The sequence below is a fragment of the Triticum aestivum genome, chromosome 6B (assembly GCF_018294505.1).
Source record: "Triticum aestivum cultivar Chinese Spring chromosome 6B, IWGSC CS RefSeq v2.1, whole genome shotgun sequence".
NCBI lineage: Eukaryota > Viridiplantae > Streptophyta > Magnoliopsida > Poales > Poaceae > Triticum > Triticum aestivum.
Window position 1 is genome coordinate 695,447,429 of NC_057810.1, and position 16,308 is coordinate 695,463,736.

Consider the following 16,308-nt stretch of genomic DNA (forward strand, 5'->3'; position numbering starts at 1 on the left):
CACATGAGCTAGATCTTCATTTTCGTCATCGACATGCCACCGAAGAAGAAGACTTCGGCGGCAGCTGCTCCGTCGATGTCGATCCCACCACCACCGGAGCAAATGGTTGGTGGGGTAGACGCCGGCGGAAGAACGGACATCGACGAGGAAGCTCATGGTGCTGCCAGATCCAAGGACAAGGCTGCGCAGACCTCGGCGTCCGTACATCTACCGCGCCCATCTCAGGAGGCGCAGGACCGACAACATCATGGTATTCGTTGTACCATGCGTTTGTTGGAACAAGATCGAGCTGGTGGATCTCGGGGTGCTCAAGACCAGCATGCACGCCAACATGCTGGCCCGAGCGAGGCACGGTCGCCTGGGCAGGATACTACTCCTTCTAACGTAGTTAGAAGTCCGAGCATATCCCGTTCCTCGCACCGTTCGCCACTGCCGCCCACCACTCCAGCAGAAGCTTTGGCGCGAGCTCAACTGCTCCTGGATTACCCTCCAGCGGAAGACAAGATCGACCAATGGAGGGCCACCATTCAGAGTCTCATCGGCTTCGCCAACGGCGACACTCCGCGGCAACCGAGTACATCGAGGCCGCGGCAGGACCGCCAGGCACGAGCCGGTGGCGACAAAACCGGTGGGGGTGCAACCACCATGCACTCTCCACCTCGAAGGCCAAGATCACCAACTCGCCGAATCCACCTCGACAGCGACTCCACCGTGTCATCGGATCCACGAGCTCGTCGCGATCAGCGCCAAGTTCTTCACGAACGACAGCAAGAAGACGCTCGTACTCGCATCGAGCGCCGAAGAGAAGCGCGACGTCAATCAAACCAGCATGCTGGGCCCTCTGTCGACATGCATGCGCCAGGGGAACCAGGCGGCTTCCCGTACGCGGTAGGTTGCCCTGCGTTCACCCGTGAGCTGCGGCAAGTCCAGTGGCCCAGCACGAAGAATTTCAAGCCAGATGTACCAGAGAAGTACGACGGCAAGATGCATCCGTCGGAGTTCCTCAGCATCTACACCATCGCGGTGCAAGCTGCCGGGGGACGGGACGACAAGATCCTTGCCAACTACTTCCCGCTGGTGCTCAAGCCCAATGTCAGATCCTGGCTCATGCACTTGCCGGACAACTCCATATCCTCCTGGGCTGACCTGTGCCATCAGTTTGTCGGCGCCTTTACAGGCGGCCACAAGCCTCATGGCCAAGAAAGCGACCTTCATCTGCTCGCCCAGAAGGAAGGAGAGCCCCTGCGCAAGTACATTCAGAGATTCAGCCGTGTGCAGCACAACATCCTAGACGTCCACCCTGCCGCGATAATCAGCGCGTTCCATCAGAACATGCGAAACCGCAGGATGCGGGAGGAGATGGCGATGTGCAAGATCAGGGACGTCAGTGAGCTATATGCCCTGGCCGACAAGTGTGCGCGTGCTGAGGAAGGGAGGAAACTCCCCGGAGAGAATACATGAGCAGGAGGATCTGATAGTGAGGATGCTGCCCCGGCAAAGAAAAACCGGCGGCGGGACAACAGGAAGAAGAAAGGCAAAGAGGTGCTAGTCGTTGAGCACTCCCGCAAGGAAGCCAAAGCCGGTAGCTCCGGCAAGCAGGTTGTCGCAGGCGCCAACCACCAGGCTGTGGCGGTCACCGACAAGCAGGACGGCACCAACAGGCAGTACTGTAAGATCCACCGCACCAAGGGCCATGACCTCCAGAGCTGCAAGAAGGTCGAGCAGCTTGTCGAGCAGCAGAGGGCTGAATACAAGCGGCGCGACAAGGAGAAGGGCCAGGAAGGCGCTGGAGGATCCGTCAAGAAACGCCCCGGCCGAGGAGGACGCCGCGGCAAGGCCAAGCAGCGGCAAGGAGACAGACCTCCCCGCGGCCACGACAAGGATGAAGATGACGATGATGATGAAGATATGGACGATGACGAGACCGATGAGCAGGAGTTCCAGAAAGCCACAGAGGTCCTGTGCGTTGACGGCGGTGCTTCTTTGCATACTTCACACCGCCAGCTCAAGCAGTGGGTGCGGGAAGTCAATGCGGCAGAACCACCCGTCGAGTCACGCAGGCCTCTGAAATGGTCCAGCACGCCTATCAGTATTGATATTGAGGACCACCCTGATCGCATAACGGCGGTCGGGTGCTTGCCGATGTTGGTTTCACCAACTATCCGCAACCTCAAGGTCACTAAGATGCTAGTTGACGGCGGGGCCGGCTTGAACCTGATCTCCTCCCCGGTACTCCAGAAACTCCTGATCCCAGATAGCGAGCTCAAAGAGACCGGCACATTTCAAGGAATCAATCCGGGAGGGAGCAAGCCAAAGGGAAAGATCACGTTGCCAGTGATATTTGGCAGCGAGTTGAACTTCAGGACTAAGAGGGTCACTTTTGACGTTGCTGACTTTCCATTGCCTTACAATGGGATACTCGGCCGTCCAGCACTCGCCAAGTTCATGGCAGCCTCTCACTATGCATACAACATGCTGAAGATGCCAGGCCCGATAAGTGTCATCTCTGTCCCTGGTGACAAGAAGGATGCCCTTATCTGCGCCGACAAGATCTACCGGGAAGCAGCAGCCGCAACAGATCGCAGATCACTTGCCGTTGAAGCTCCCGGGGGGAAGAAGAAGACCAAGTCCGGCAAGAGTTCTGATGCCCACTCCGGCAAGCGTACCTCTTCGGAGTGCTGCGCTACCGTCAAGGACGCACCATCGAGCTCCACCGGCAAGTGCAAGAAGACAATAGTAGCTCCACCAGAGACCAAGAAGGTGTCTGCCAAGGAGGACGGCACTGGTGGTACCTTCACCATCAGTGCCACTCTCGACCCTAAATAGGAAAGTGCGCTCGTTGCTTTCCTGCGGGCGAACGTCGACGTGTTTGCATGGCAACCGTCTGACATCCCCGGTGTTCACAGGAAAGTAATTGAGCACCACCTTGCCGTCTGTCCTCATGCACGGCCCGTCAAGCAGAAAGTCAGGAAACAGGCAATGGAGCGCCAAGAATTCATCGCAGAAGAAATCAGGAAATTGGAAGCAGCAAGCCTTGTCAGAGGAGTGCTCCATCCTACGTGGTTAGCCAATCCTGTAGTCGTGCGCAAGGCAAACGGGAAATGGAGGCTTTGTATCGACTTTACTGATGTTAATAAAGCTTGTCCCAAAGATCCATTTCCCTTGCCGCGCATTGACCAGATTGTTGACTCCACGGCCGGATGTGACTTGCTTTCATTTCTTGATGCATACTCAGGATATCATCAGATCTTCATGGCAAAAGAGGATGAGGAGAAGACCGCATTCATTACCCCCTGTGGCACATACTGTTTTGTACGGATGCCTTTTGGTCTGAAGAATGCTGGTTCAACATTTGCAAGGGTAGTCCATGACGCTTTTGAGCCGCAGATGCACAGAAATGTGGAAGCCTACATGGATGACATAGTGGTCAAGAGCAAGGACAAAGCAACTCTGATCCAAGATTTAGACGAAACCTTTGCGAATCTGCGCAAGATCAACCTCAAGCTTAACCCCGAGAAGTGTGTGTTCGGAGTCCCTTCCGGCAAGCTTCTCGGGTTCTTCGTGTCTCAGCGCGGAATTGAAGCCAATCCCGACAAGATCAAGGCCATTGAGCAGATTGAAGCACCAAAGCGCGTCAAGGATGTATGAAGACTTGCCGGTTGCGTGGCTGCTCTCAGCAAGTTTATCTCTAGGTCTTCTGAGCGCGCCCTGCCATTTTTCAAAATATTGAAAAAGGCAGGTCCAATGAAATGGACTCCGGAAGCGGAGGCTGCGCTGCAGGACTTAAAGAGATACCTGTCCTCCATTCCAACACTTGTCGCACCTAGGCCACAAGAGAAGTTGCTGCTATACATAGCGGCAACCAATCAAGTGGTTAGTGCTGCGTTAGTAGCGGAGAGGGAGGCAGATGATGAGCCGGCAACCATGGCAAGTGCATCCAGCGACAAGCAAGGGACTTCGCCGGCAAGCTCTGGTCCCAACAAAGATGGATCTGCACGGACACGTGAAGAAATGCAGAAGAGAATGGTGCAGCGCCCAGTTTACTTTGTCAGTTCCCTTCTGCAGGGGGCTAGATCAAGATACTCTGGTGTGCAGAAATTGCTTTTCGGCCTTCTCATGGCCTCGAGAAAGCTGCGCCATTACTTCCAAGCACATGAGATCACAGTCGTCACTCGCTTTCCGCTAAAGAGGATATTGCAAAATCCAGAAGCAACAGGCAGGATTGTCGAGTGGGCACTGGAACTGTCAAGCTTTGGCCTCAAATTTGAGAGCACTTCAACTATCCAAAGCAGAGCATTGGCAGAGTTCATAGCGGAGTGGACGCCAACACCAGATGAAGAAATTCTAGAAACGAGCATCCCCATCAAGGAAGCAAGCAAAGAGTGGCTGATGTACTTTGATGGTGCCTTCTCGCTGCAAGGCGCCGGTGCCGGCGTGCTACTTGTCGCACCCACCGGAGAGCACCTCAAGTACGTAGTCCAGATGCACTTTCCCAAGGAGCAAGCAACAAACAATACTGCAGAGTATGAAGGTTTGCTTGCCGGTCTCAGGATCGCAGCAGACCTTGGGATCAAGAAGCTCATTGTCAGGGGTGACTCACAGCTTGTCGTCCGCCAAGTGAACAAGAACTATCAGAGTCCGTTGATGGAAGCTTACGTTGATGAAGTGAGAAAGCGAGAAGAGCACTTTGACGGCCTACAGATGGAACATGTTCCAAGAGCTCAGAATGACATTGCTGATGGCCTGTCGAAGTGCGCCGCACTTAAGTTACCTGTGGAACCAGGAATCTTTGTGCTCAAGCTGACTCAACCGTCCGTAACGCCATCAACTGGACAAAACAAGAAGAGGAAGTTGATTTCTGGTGACTACTTTCCGGCAGAGCTCCCCGAAGCCGCCGCCAAGAAGGTCTCCAAGATCAACACCAAGGATGCTGACGAGCAGTCTGCTCCGACAAGCCCTAGGGTTTGTTCCGTTGAAGCAGATGCTCCCGACAAGTTTTGCTCCAGCAAGCTTGCCGGGGAACGTCAAGCTTCGGCTGAGACGCAGGTTCTCGCCGTAGAAGCGGATGTTCCCACAGCAACAGATGTGCCTTTAGTCCTTGTTGTCGAGCCGCAAGCTCCAACATGGGCACAGCAGATTGTCCGTTTTCTTCAGATAGGAGAACTTCCCGAAGAGCAAGAAGAAGCGGAAAGAGTAGCCCGGCAGTCAAGTATGTACCAGTTTGTCGACAACACATTGTACAGAAGAAGACTCAACGGCGTGAAATTGAAGTGTATTCACCGGGAAGATGGACAAAAGCTGTTGGCAGAGATACATGGAGGCATATGTGGTCACCACATTGGCGCAAGAGCACTTGCCGGCAAAGCGTTCTGGCAAGGTTTCTTTTGGCCGACAGCCCTCCAGGATGCAACTGCACAAGTAACCAAGTGTGAAGCATGCCAGTTCCATTCCAAGCAGATACACCAGCCAGCTCAAGCTCTCCAGACGATCCCTTTATCCTGGCCATTTTCGGTCTGGGGGCTCGACATCCTCGGCCCCTTTCCCCGAGCTGTCGGGGGCTTTGAGTACTTATACGTTGCAATCGACAAGTTCACAAAGTGGCCGGAAGTGGAAGCAGTGAGGAAGGTGACAGCACAGTCAGCAGTCAAGTTCTTCAGGTCGACTGTTTGCCGTTTTAGGATCCCTAACAGGATCATCACCGACAACGGCACGCAATTCATGAGCCGCACCTTCATGCAGTACGTCCAAGATCTTGGCGCCAAGGTCTGCTTCGCTTCTGTTGCTCATCCGAGAAGCAACGGTCAAGCGGAGAGGGCGAATGCTGAAGTGCTGCGCGGGCTCAAGATCAGGACTTTCGACAGGCTACACAAGTGCGGAAAGAACTGGATTGAGGAGCTGCCGGTGGTTCTTTGGTCGATCAGAACGACGCCAAATCGAGCCACTGGCCAGACACCTTTCGCTCTAGTCTATGGAGCAGAGGCAGTTCTCCCCACGGAACTCGTATATGGGTCACCTCGAGTGCTCGCTTATGATGAGCTTGAGGAAGAGCAGCTGCGACAAGATGACGCGATGCTCCTTGAGGAGGACCGTCTTCAGGCTGCTGTACGAGCTGCTCGATACCAGCAAGCTTTGCGCCGCAACCATAGCCGCAAAGTTAATGCCAGAAGTTTCGAGGAAGGTGACCTTGTTCTTCAGCGCATTCAGTCCGCCAAGAATTCCAACAAGTTGACGCCGAAGTGGGAAGGCCCTTATCGGGTGAAACGAGTCACTAGGCCCGGCGCTGTCCGCCTTGAGACCGAAGATGGCATTCCGGTGAGCAACTCCTAGAACATTGAGCATCTTCGTAAGTTTTACCCATAGGGGCGCGGTTGCCGGAACTTGTTCCGGCAACCACCTTTCGTACAAGTCTTGCCGATGTTGCATGGAATCCTTTGTACAAATCCGGGCGCAGACCCCGTGCATAAGTAAAGCTCATGTGCTCCGCACATCTTGTTGATTTCATGCTTTTTACTTTATATTTGCATGCGTTATCTGACACTTTGTGCAGCACCTACCCCCGGTAAGCAATAACGAGCCATAAGGCTCCATATCTTTATTGTCTCTTCTTTCTTTTTCTCAAAAAGGAAACGAAGGTTCCCTCGCACACAAGTTTGCCGGGAGGGAAGGAGAAGATAATGGTGTGGGTCAAGCATCGTTCGAGGAAGCTTACCGGAAAGCAAACGACAGAAAAGCTAAGTTGCCAAAGTTTGAGCAATCAGTTTTAAATTTTTTAAGTTATCTTCCTTGAACGACCGTGCTTTGTATGGAAAACCTGTGCGCGGAGGAACCAACTCGTAGCTAGTTGCGCCCTTACTTCGTTTCGAGTCCGCTCAATGATTTAAGTGAGCTGCGACTAGTCGCAACAAGGTTTCTTGTCGGTAGCGGCACCGCCAGCAGGCTGCTGACGTCCCGCACTCAGCGCTCGCGGCTAAGGCGCCTGCACCGACAAGTTCCCTAAAAGCGTAGGGCGAAAACATACAAAGGAAGGAATCAAGTAAAGGAAATAACATAGCAATCTCTACCCAAAACAGAGTTAAATTACAAGATAGATTGTCGCAGCTCTAATGGATTAATCCCATAACATGATCAGCAGCGACAAAGAGAAAGAGAAAACGGGCGGCCTAATCTACGCGATCGCCCTCAACCCTCTTGATCCCGCTCACCTTGTCCACAATGGGTGCGACAAGGGCCTTGAGCGCTTCCAGGTCAGCATCCGGCAGCAAGGACTTGAGGACGTTGGAGAGGTTCAGGCCTGGGTTGCGGAAGGCCACTTTCATCAGCACCTTCTGGAGAGCCCCTGCGCAGATCTTGCGCGACTCGTCGGCCAGCTGCTTTGGGATCTTCTCCCGGAGTCGCTGGAGGGCCGTTGCCACGCCTTTGAAGAACAAGCTGAGCTTGGCGCTGAGTTGGAGGTGCTCGTCGGAGGGGTATCCGAGATCCTCCATCCCCAGCTGCGCCAGCTCTCCGTCGATGGTGGCGGCAAGATCCACAAGACCCTCAGTCCAGTGCTCCACAGTCTCCCTGAAAGCGTCGTGGGCGGCAGCAGCATTTGCCAGCAGCGCCTCGTCGGCCTTGATTTTCTCCGACAAGGCCACCTCCCGCTCCCTGGTGCCGTCCAGCGTCTGAATCAAAGTGGACAGCTTCAATTCGAGATCTGCATTGGAATCCTTGGCGGCGCTGAACTCCTTGCTCCTCTCAGCAAGAAGACCCTGCAGCTCACCATGAGCGGCAGCATCCTTCTCACGCTCACGCTTGAGCGCGGCGAGCTCCTCGCCGCTCACCCTGAGATCTGCTTCCAGCTGCGCCACCTTTGTTTCCAGCTCCTTCTTGGCGGCCTCGGCAGCTGCGGCAGCATCCTTTGCTTCCTTGAGGGCCCCGCCAATTGCTTGCTCCCGCGCGGCAAGCTCCTCCTCGTGGCTATCAAGGTTCACCTTGCGCTACGCCAACTCTCCTTCTTGCGCAAATAGATTCTCGGCGACAAGCCGTTGCTTCTCTTCAACTTCAGCCTTCTTGAGGAGGAAGGCTTTCCGCTCCTCGAGAAGTTGCTCCCGCTCCTCCGCCAGAGACCGGAGAGCCTCCTGCCTGAGACCCCGGAGCTCCTCTACACGCTTCTCAATGTCCACTCCCGCCTTCGCGACAAGTGCCTCTCGAGATGCCAGCTTGGCTTGTCGGGCGCGGTAAAGAGACAGCAGCTTCCGCAGTAGCTGCTCCTCCTCAGGCTCGTTGCTGCTGCTGCTTGGTGCATCGACAAGCGCCAGCCCAGCGGAGGCGAGCACCTCTTCGTCAAAGGTTTCTCCTTCGACCGGCGCCCTGGATCTCGACGCCCAGGGGAGCTTGATGAAGACGCCATCGCCGGCCTTCAAATAGGCGCCGAGCTGGGGCTCTTCGGAGCCCGGCACTGCGGCAGCGGCGGAGGGATCGGCGATCGGTGCAGCGCCTGGCGCTCCTGCGACCTCGGGGCCGTCAGTGCGATCGCCAGATTCCTCGCCAGCTTCCGCGGCGGCAGCCTTGGCAGCCTCTTCGCCGGCGGGATCATCAGCGCCGGCCTCTTCTTCGGTGGCGGCAGCATCGTCATTGTTGTCGCGCGCGTTCTCCTCGCCGGCGGCCTCGGTTTCCATTGGCTCCGTGGCAGGTGGATCTAACGACCGAAGAGGGAAGAAAGGTCAAGAAAATATTCAAAAAGGAAATCAGAAGAAGAAGAACCCAAGGGAAGTTTTCAGGCGAGAAGATTACCTGGATCTGCAGCTGCGGTCTCCGCCACCAGGGGATCGCTGGTGCTGTCCCTTGCCGGAGAACTGTCCCTTGCCGGAGAGTTCTCCCTTGCCGGAGAACGCTCCCTTGCCGGGGAATCCTCCCTTGGCGGCGTAGTTGAAGCAGATGGCATTTCGGGAGCGGCGTCAGGGCACTCCTGATGAGGCTGCTCTGCTCCTACACAAACCAACAGACAGATATCAGCAAAAGAAGAACACCCATGCGCGCTTGACAGCATGAAGTAAACCATACACTTACGCTGGGGGCTGCGCTGGGGGCTGCTTTGGGGAAGAATTGTCGGGTCCGGCAAGGTGGTCTCAGGCGCGTCCTCTGCTGTCGCGGTGGGTTCGTCCTCGATGACAATCACCGGGACCTTGGCTCTCTTCGCCGCTCTCTGGGCCAGAGTCCTGAAAAGGGATGAGTTCAGAGTAAAGCAAATCAGATACAAGACGCACATCAAGAATTGAAGAATTACAAATACAGCGAAGGATCTTACTCTTCTTCTTCGTCATCGGAGCTGAGCGCGGAGAGATCGAAGTCCGGCTCGCCTCCAGTGTGACGAGGCAGAGGAGAAGGCTCCCTTGTCCGCTTGGCAGGGGCAGTGGCGGTGGACCGGGAAGGCCCCGATCCAGTTGCCGCAGCGGCGTGAGGTGCTCCCGCGGCAACAGTGCTTGCCGCGGTCGAGCGCGTCGCGCGCTGCGGCGGCTGTTGACTCGTCTGCCGCCCCGCCACGTCCCCGGCCCTGCGGAGACGCCTTCTTGGTGGAGCTGGGGGCTCCGCTTGTGGCGAGTTGGCTGAAGGTGGAGAGGAGGAGGAGCCGATCTGCAATGGGTCGCCCGCGCCCTCGGCGGGCTCGCTCGACTCAGATTCAGGCCCGACAAGTTCTTCCTCGCCGACAAGCTCTTCTCGCTCGGCAAGGCTTGCCGCCTCTGCTGCCTCCGCCTCCTCCAAGGTGAATCCAAATTCACCCGCGGCAGCTGCTGCCGCCTCCTCCTCCAGCCTAGTGGCGATGCGCTGCATCTCCGCGTCGGTGGTGTCACGGGTGAGGCTCTTCTGCTCGTCGGGGCGGACCGGCACTTCTACCAAGCTGTCGAAGAACTCCTGCACGACATCGTCCGCAGGCTCTTGCCAAGTTGGAACAATTCCATGCGAATCGCACAGTGGCATCATTGCACGGATGCGGTCGAGCGAGGAATTGTTGCACAGCGAAACGACGCTCCTCTGTAGCATGAACGGGTGTTGGGGATCGCGCTTGAACAGCTCCAGAAGCATCGCGTCGAGCTCCAAGACAGTGAAGTTGAAGTTGAGGCCTGGGCGCAGCCTCATGATATCCGCCGAGTTCTGGAACTCCCAGGCAGGCCTCCTCCTCTCCTGAAGGGGGGCGATGCGACGGCGAAGGAAATCTGCGCCAACGGCGCCTACGGTGAGTCCGGCAAGCCTAAGGCGCAAGATTCGGGTGACGGCAATCTTCAGCCTGTCATCCTCCGGGGCCACGTTGCTCCAATCGTTGCCGCGTACTATCGGGGTTTGGTGCCGGGCGGTGAATGGCTGCGGGTTCTCCTCGACGATCCAGCACCAATCTGCTCTCCACTCCTCCCACTTGCTGCGGAGCTCTCCCTCCAGATAAGCTTCCTTCTTGCCGACCCTCGAGATCCAGGCGATTCCACCGGCAAGGGGCTCTCCTCTCTCGACTCGGGGCATAAAGAAGTGGCAGAAAAGGGCTACGTTTGGGTGGACTCCGACAAAGTTTTCGCAGAGATGTGCGAAAACTGCCATGGTCAGAACGGCGTTGGGGGTGAAATCAAGGAGGCGGAACCCGTAGGTGTTCATGATATCACAGAAGAATTCAGAGAAGGGCGGGCAGAGCCCGCAATAGAAGAACAGCGCGAAGAATGGGTACCCGTTCGGAGCCAGTCTCGAAGCGGCGGCTGAGAGTACCCTCGTGCGCGGATGCGCGCGCGTCTCCGTCGACCAGAAGAGGTAGTAGTACTCCCTCAGCTCCTTCGCGTCGAGCTGAGGGGGGAAGATGGCCTCGGCTGACTTCACGCCCTTCCCCTTGTCGGCTTTCGGAGCCATGGCGGAGGTGGCGGGGGAGATCGGCAGTGTCGGTGGCGCTGGTGGCAATGGGGGGCGGAGCGTTGCTCTCTTTCGACTTTGGGAAGAAGGGGGAGCAGCGGAGATTTCTGAAGATTGGAGTAGTAACCGGCGAGGTGGACGAACTGCCCCTGTTTCCCCTGCTTATAAAGAGGGAGGGGGTGGACGTTTCGCCCTTCCGAATAAAGAAACCACCCACGATCTCTCCCACGACGCCACATTCGACGCGTGCCGTTGGGGAGGGCGCGGTGGATACAGAGTGAGATTCGGCGTAACCCAGGCTGCACGTGCCCGTGCCTTGTTTTGGGCCTAGCCCAACAGGCGCTCGGCACCGTGTGTGGCCCAGGCCCGAGGGCTCCTGTCGGTGTACTAGAGTAGGGGTACCCTAGTATCCCGAACTTGTGCACGGGCAGTTGCAGCACCCCGCGGCAAAGCTTGCCGGACGACCGCCAAGATCCTCCGTGGCTCCTTTGGAGCCATTCAAGAACAAAGTATTCAAGCCAAGGAGACAAGGCCCCGGCAAGAGGAGCTTGCCGGGAAGGCCAACCAAGGCATCTCAAGGAACTTGCCGCGACGCGCCACGCGTCCCGGCAAGGCCCGGTGAGCGACAAGCTTCCAGGCGCGACAAGACAATGACCGCGGCAAGGCGCTTGCCGCGGCAAGTAACCACCCTGTACCCGCGCTCCAGCACATCCACCAACGTGTCGCCCTGAGGCCTTCTCAGGCGCGCGTGGCGAGAGGCTGTGCAGCTAGCGATGCGTGGTGGCAAGCGGCGCTGACAAGATCGCCATCGTGGCGAGCGGTGGCGTCCCTGACGGTCCTTTTCTGCACTGTTTGGGCGACACAGACGGGCATTTAATGCCTTTGTCCCCTGCCGTCAGGGTTAGGTAGGATACACTGTACAGGTAGCTGTGCCAACCACAACTCCTTTTACGTTTTTGCCCTCGTCTGCGTTGCCACCTGTCGGTGACCCCTTGAGCATATAAAAGGAGGCCCATGCGCAATGTAGAGGGGGTTCGAAGGTTCGGAGGACAGAAAAACACTTAGCTCTCTTGAGCAAGAACAGAATACAATCAGACAAGCAGCAGTAGGAGTATTATCTCTCCTGAGAGCTCCGAAGCTGGGTAAACAGCTCGTGTGCTTCGCCTCGATCCGCTCTTCGTGCGATCTCCGTCCCCCGCCGAACCGAAAGGGGCTCGGTCCGCCGGTCCCATAGGTGTTCGTGGATCAGTTTCCCCGACAAGTATTGAACGCCCGGCACCTCCGAGTTCAGCAGACGTTCAGCTCGATGACGTCCCTCGAACTCCGATCCAGCCGAGCTTTGAGGGAGAGTTACGTAAGCACTACGGTGTGGTGACGATGATGGTGTTCTACCGACGCAGGGCTTCGCCTAAGCACCGCTACGATATTATCAAGGTGGATTATGGTGGAGGGGGCACCGCACACGGCTAAGAGATCCAAGGGATCAATTGTTGTGTCTATGGGGTGCCCCCTCCTTCGTATATAAAGGGGGGGAAGGAGGAGAGGGCCGACCAAGGGGAGAGGCGCGCCCAAGGGGGTGCAATCCTACTCCAAGTAGGTTTGGCCCCACCTTTCCTATTCCAAGTAGGAGAAGGGGGAAGGAGGAGGTGGAGAGAAGGAAGGAGAAGGGGGGCCGCCACCCTCTTCCCTTTCCCAATTCGGATTGGGGCAAGGGGGGCCACGCGCCACCTCCTGACCTTCCTCTCTCCTTTCCACCCAATAGCTTCCCGGGGGGGTCCGGTAACCCTCGGTACTCCAATAAATGTCCGAAACCTCCCGGAACCATTCCGGTGTCCGAACATAGTCGTCCAATATATCGATCTTTACGTCTCGACCATTTCGAGACTCCTCGTCATGTCCATGATCACATCCGAGACTCCGAACTACCTTCGGTACATCAAAACATATAAACTCATAATATAACTGTCATCTAACTTTAAGCGTGCGGACCCTACGGGTTCGAGAACTATGTAGACATGACCGAGACACGTCTCCGGTCAATAACCAATAGCGGAACCGGGATGCTCATATTGGCTCCTACATATTCTACGAAGATCTTTATCGGTCAAACCGCATAACAACATATGTTGTTCCCATTGTCATCGGTATGTTACTTGCCCGAGATTCGATCGTCGGTATCTCAATACCTAGTTCAATCTCATTACCGGCAAGTCTCTTTACTCGTTATGTAATGCATCATCCCGCAACTAACTCATTAGCTACATTGCTTGCAAGGCTTATAGTGATGTACATTACCGAGAGGGCCTAGAGATACCTCTCCGACAATCGGAGTGACAAATCCTAATCTCGAAATACGCCAACTCAACATGTACCTTCGGAGACACCTGTAGGGATCCTTTATAATCACCCAGTTATGTTGTGACGTGGTAAACGGGAGTTGCATAATCTCATAGTTGTAGGAACATGTATAAGTCATGAAGAAAGCAATAGCAACATGTACCTTCGGAGACACCTGTAGAGCTCCTTTATTATCACCCAGTTACATTGTGACGTTTGGTAGCACACAAAGTGTTCCTCCTGTAAACGGGAGTTGCATAATCTCATAGTTGTAGGAACATGTATAAGTCATGAATAAAGCAATAGCAACATACTAAACGATCAAGTGCTAAGCTAACGGAATGGGTCAAGTCAATCACATCATTCTCTAATGATGTGATCCCGTTAATCAAATGACAACTCATGTCTATGGCTAGGAAACTTAACCATCTTTGATTCAACGAGCTAGTCAAGTAGAGGCATACTAGTGACATTATGTTTGTCTATGTATTCACACATGTACTAAGTTTCCGGCTAATACATTTCTAGCATGAATAATAAATAATAACTTTATTATTGCCTCTAGGGCATATTTCCTTTAGGTAATACCTACTGCTGTTGTGCTACATCATCCCTTCCTCTTTGGGAAAATACCGACGTAGCTTCAAGAGACATCATCCACCAACATACAAAATTACCAAAGTAGCGAACACGAACCAAACTAACATGATGAAAGTGACTAGATGAAATTACCGTGTGTCCTCGAGAACATTTTACTTATTATAATAAGAGATTGTTCCGGCCTGTCCTTTGTTACAAAAAGGATTGGGCTACCTGCACCTATTGTTACCATAGTTACTTGTTACAAAATACATTGCTGTCAAACTACCTGTTACCGATAATTTCAGTGCTTCCAGAAAATATCTTGTTGAAAAACTGCTTTTCATTTTGTTCTGATCCTTGTTGGGTTCGACACTCTTACTTATCAAAAGGACTATGGTTGGTCCACTATACATATGGGTCATCACCCATTGACCACTCGGCCCTACCGCTAACAAAAAGGATTAAATCAATTGGTTAAATAAATGCCCCTATGACTACACTACTAGGAAAAGGGCTATAGATAGGACTGATTCTAATGGCGCACCAGGTAAGTAGTGCGCCACTACTATATACTAATGGCGCACCGGTTGCTCGTGCGCCATTTGTGTGGAAGACACTAATGGCGCACCGTGCTCACGGTGCGCCACTACTATTGATTTTTTCCCATTTTTCCATACAAACTAATGGCGCATGGACGGCAAAGTGCGCCATTACTAGTTAGAACTAGTAATGGCGCACGACCAATACAGTGCGCCATTAGTATATTTTTTTTACTTTTTTGCAAACCTACTAATGGCGCACTATGCCAAAGTGCGCCATTACTAGTTTAAACTAGTAATGGCGCACTTTTCCACAGTGCGCCATTAGTATACATATGTTTTTTTTACTTTTCTGCAAAAAGTACTAATGGCGCACCACCTGCCGGTGCGCCATTAGTTTGTGATGGTGCGCCATTAGTAACCTGGGACGAACAAGATATTTTGGACAGCCCACCTACCCACTCACTTTCCCCACTTCATTCTCTCCACCTCCTCCTCCAAGCTTGTCTCGGCTGCCTCCTCCTCCTCACCTCATTTCCACCATAGATTCATCAAAATTAAGTGGTGAAATCACCTTTTTTTGATAGGTAAGTAAGGGGAAAGCTATCTTCATGATGTAGATCTACTTTTTTTCTCCCTAACTCGCTCCAACAACGTGCACATGCACTTTTTGTGGCCTAGCTAGATCTATGTATGTTTGTGGTGTTGCTTGTGTTTGTGGTGTTGCATATATGTTTGTGTTTGCCAATATTTTGCCGGAATGTTGATTCATTTCCGTTTCGGCGAGAATTTTGGCACTATGCATTCTTTTTGGTCCTATTTTTAGGGAAGGTCATGCCAAAAAAATTCTTGGTTCTAAAATATCGTTTTGCTCTACCCCGCAGGCGACCATGGTCCGCACGATGACCGAAGGCATCGTGAATAGGTTTTTGAGCTCCGCGAAGGCTGAGATGCTTCAAAAGAACGAGACGGAGATAAGATATCCGTGTCGAAGATGCAAGCTGAAGAGCCTTATTGCGGACCCGGATTCCGGGCAGGTGCGGGACCACTTGCTCTTGCGTGGTTTCATGGATGGCTATCGGTGGCAAGGTGATGAAGATGACTATGAAGTCGTCCATGGGGGCCGGGCAAGAAATGAGGAAGGGCAACAAGACAACCACCGCGGCGAGGGCGGGCGAGAAGACGAAGAATCTCCAGGACATGATCACGACGGTGATGATGTACACAATCATCATGTAGAAGATGTCGTACATGATGATGAGGAAGATCAAGACAAAGGGCATGATCATGAAGATGAAGATGCTGGAGCAGACGACGATGGAGGCTGGGTGCAGGACCCTCATATTCAAGAGCTGCTTCACAAGCAGACGGATAACGCAAGAGCTGCCGCCCAAGAGAAAGCCAAGCTGGATCAACTGGAGATAGACGCTGTTACTCCATTGTATGAAGGATGCAGGCCCGAGGATACCCGCCTGAAAGTAACGCTCATGGCTCTGGAGATGAAGGTAAAACACAAAATGACCGACGCATGCTTCGACAAGAACATGTCATTCTGGCACGAACGTCTTCCCAAGGGGAACAAGTGCCCGACCAGTTTCGAGGAGGCGAAGAAAATCGTGTGTCCTTTGGATTTACCGCACGTGAAATACCATGTGTGCATGAACAATTGCATCATTTATCGGGACGAGCACGCGGAGTCTACCATATGTCCGGTGTGCGGCGTCACTCGATACAAGAAGAGGAAGAAAGCTCCTCGAAAATCAGTGTGGTACTTTCCGATCACTCCTCGTCTGCAGTGGTATTTCGCGGACCCTAAGGTAGCAAAGCTCCTGCGTTGGCACGCGGATAGGGAGGAGAAGAAGCGGGAAGATGACGGAAATGATCCGGAGATAAATAAAAAAGACAAGATGCTGAGTCACCCTAAGGATGCGAGCCAGTGGCAAGCGTTGAACTTCGAATACCCAGAATTTGGGAAGGATCCAAG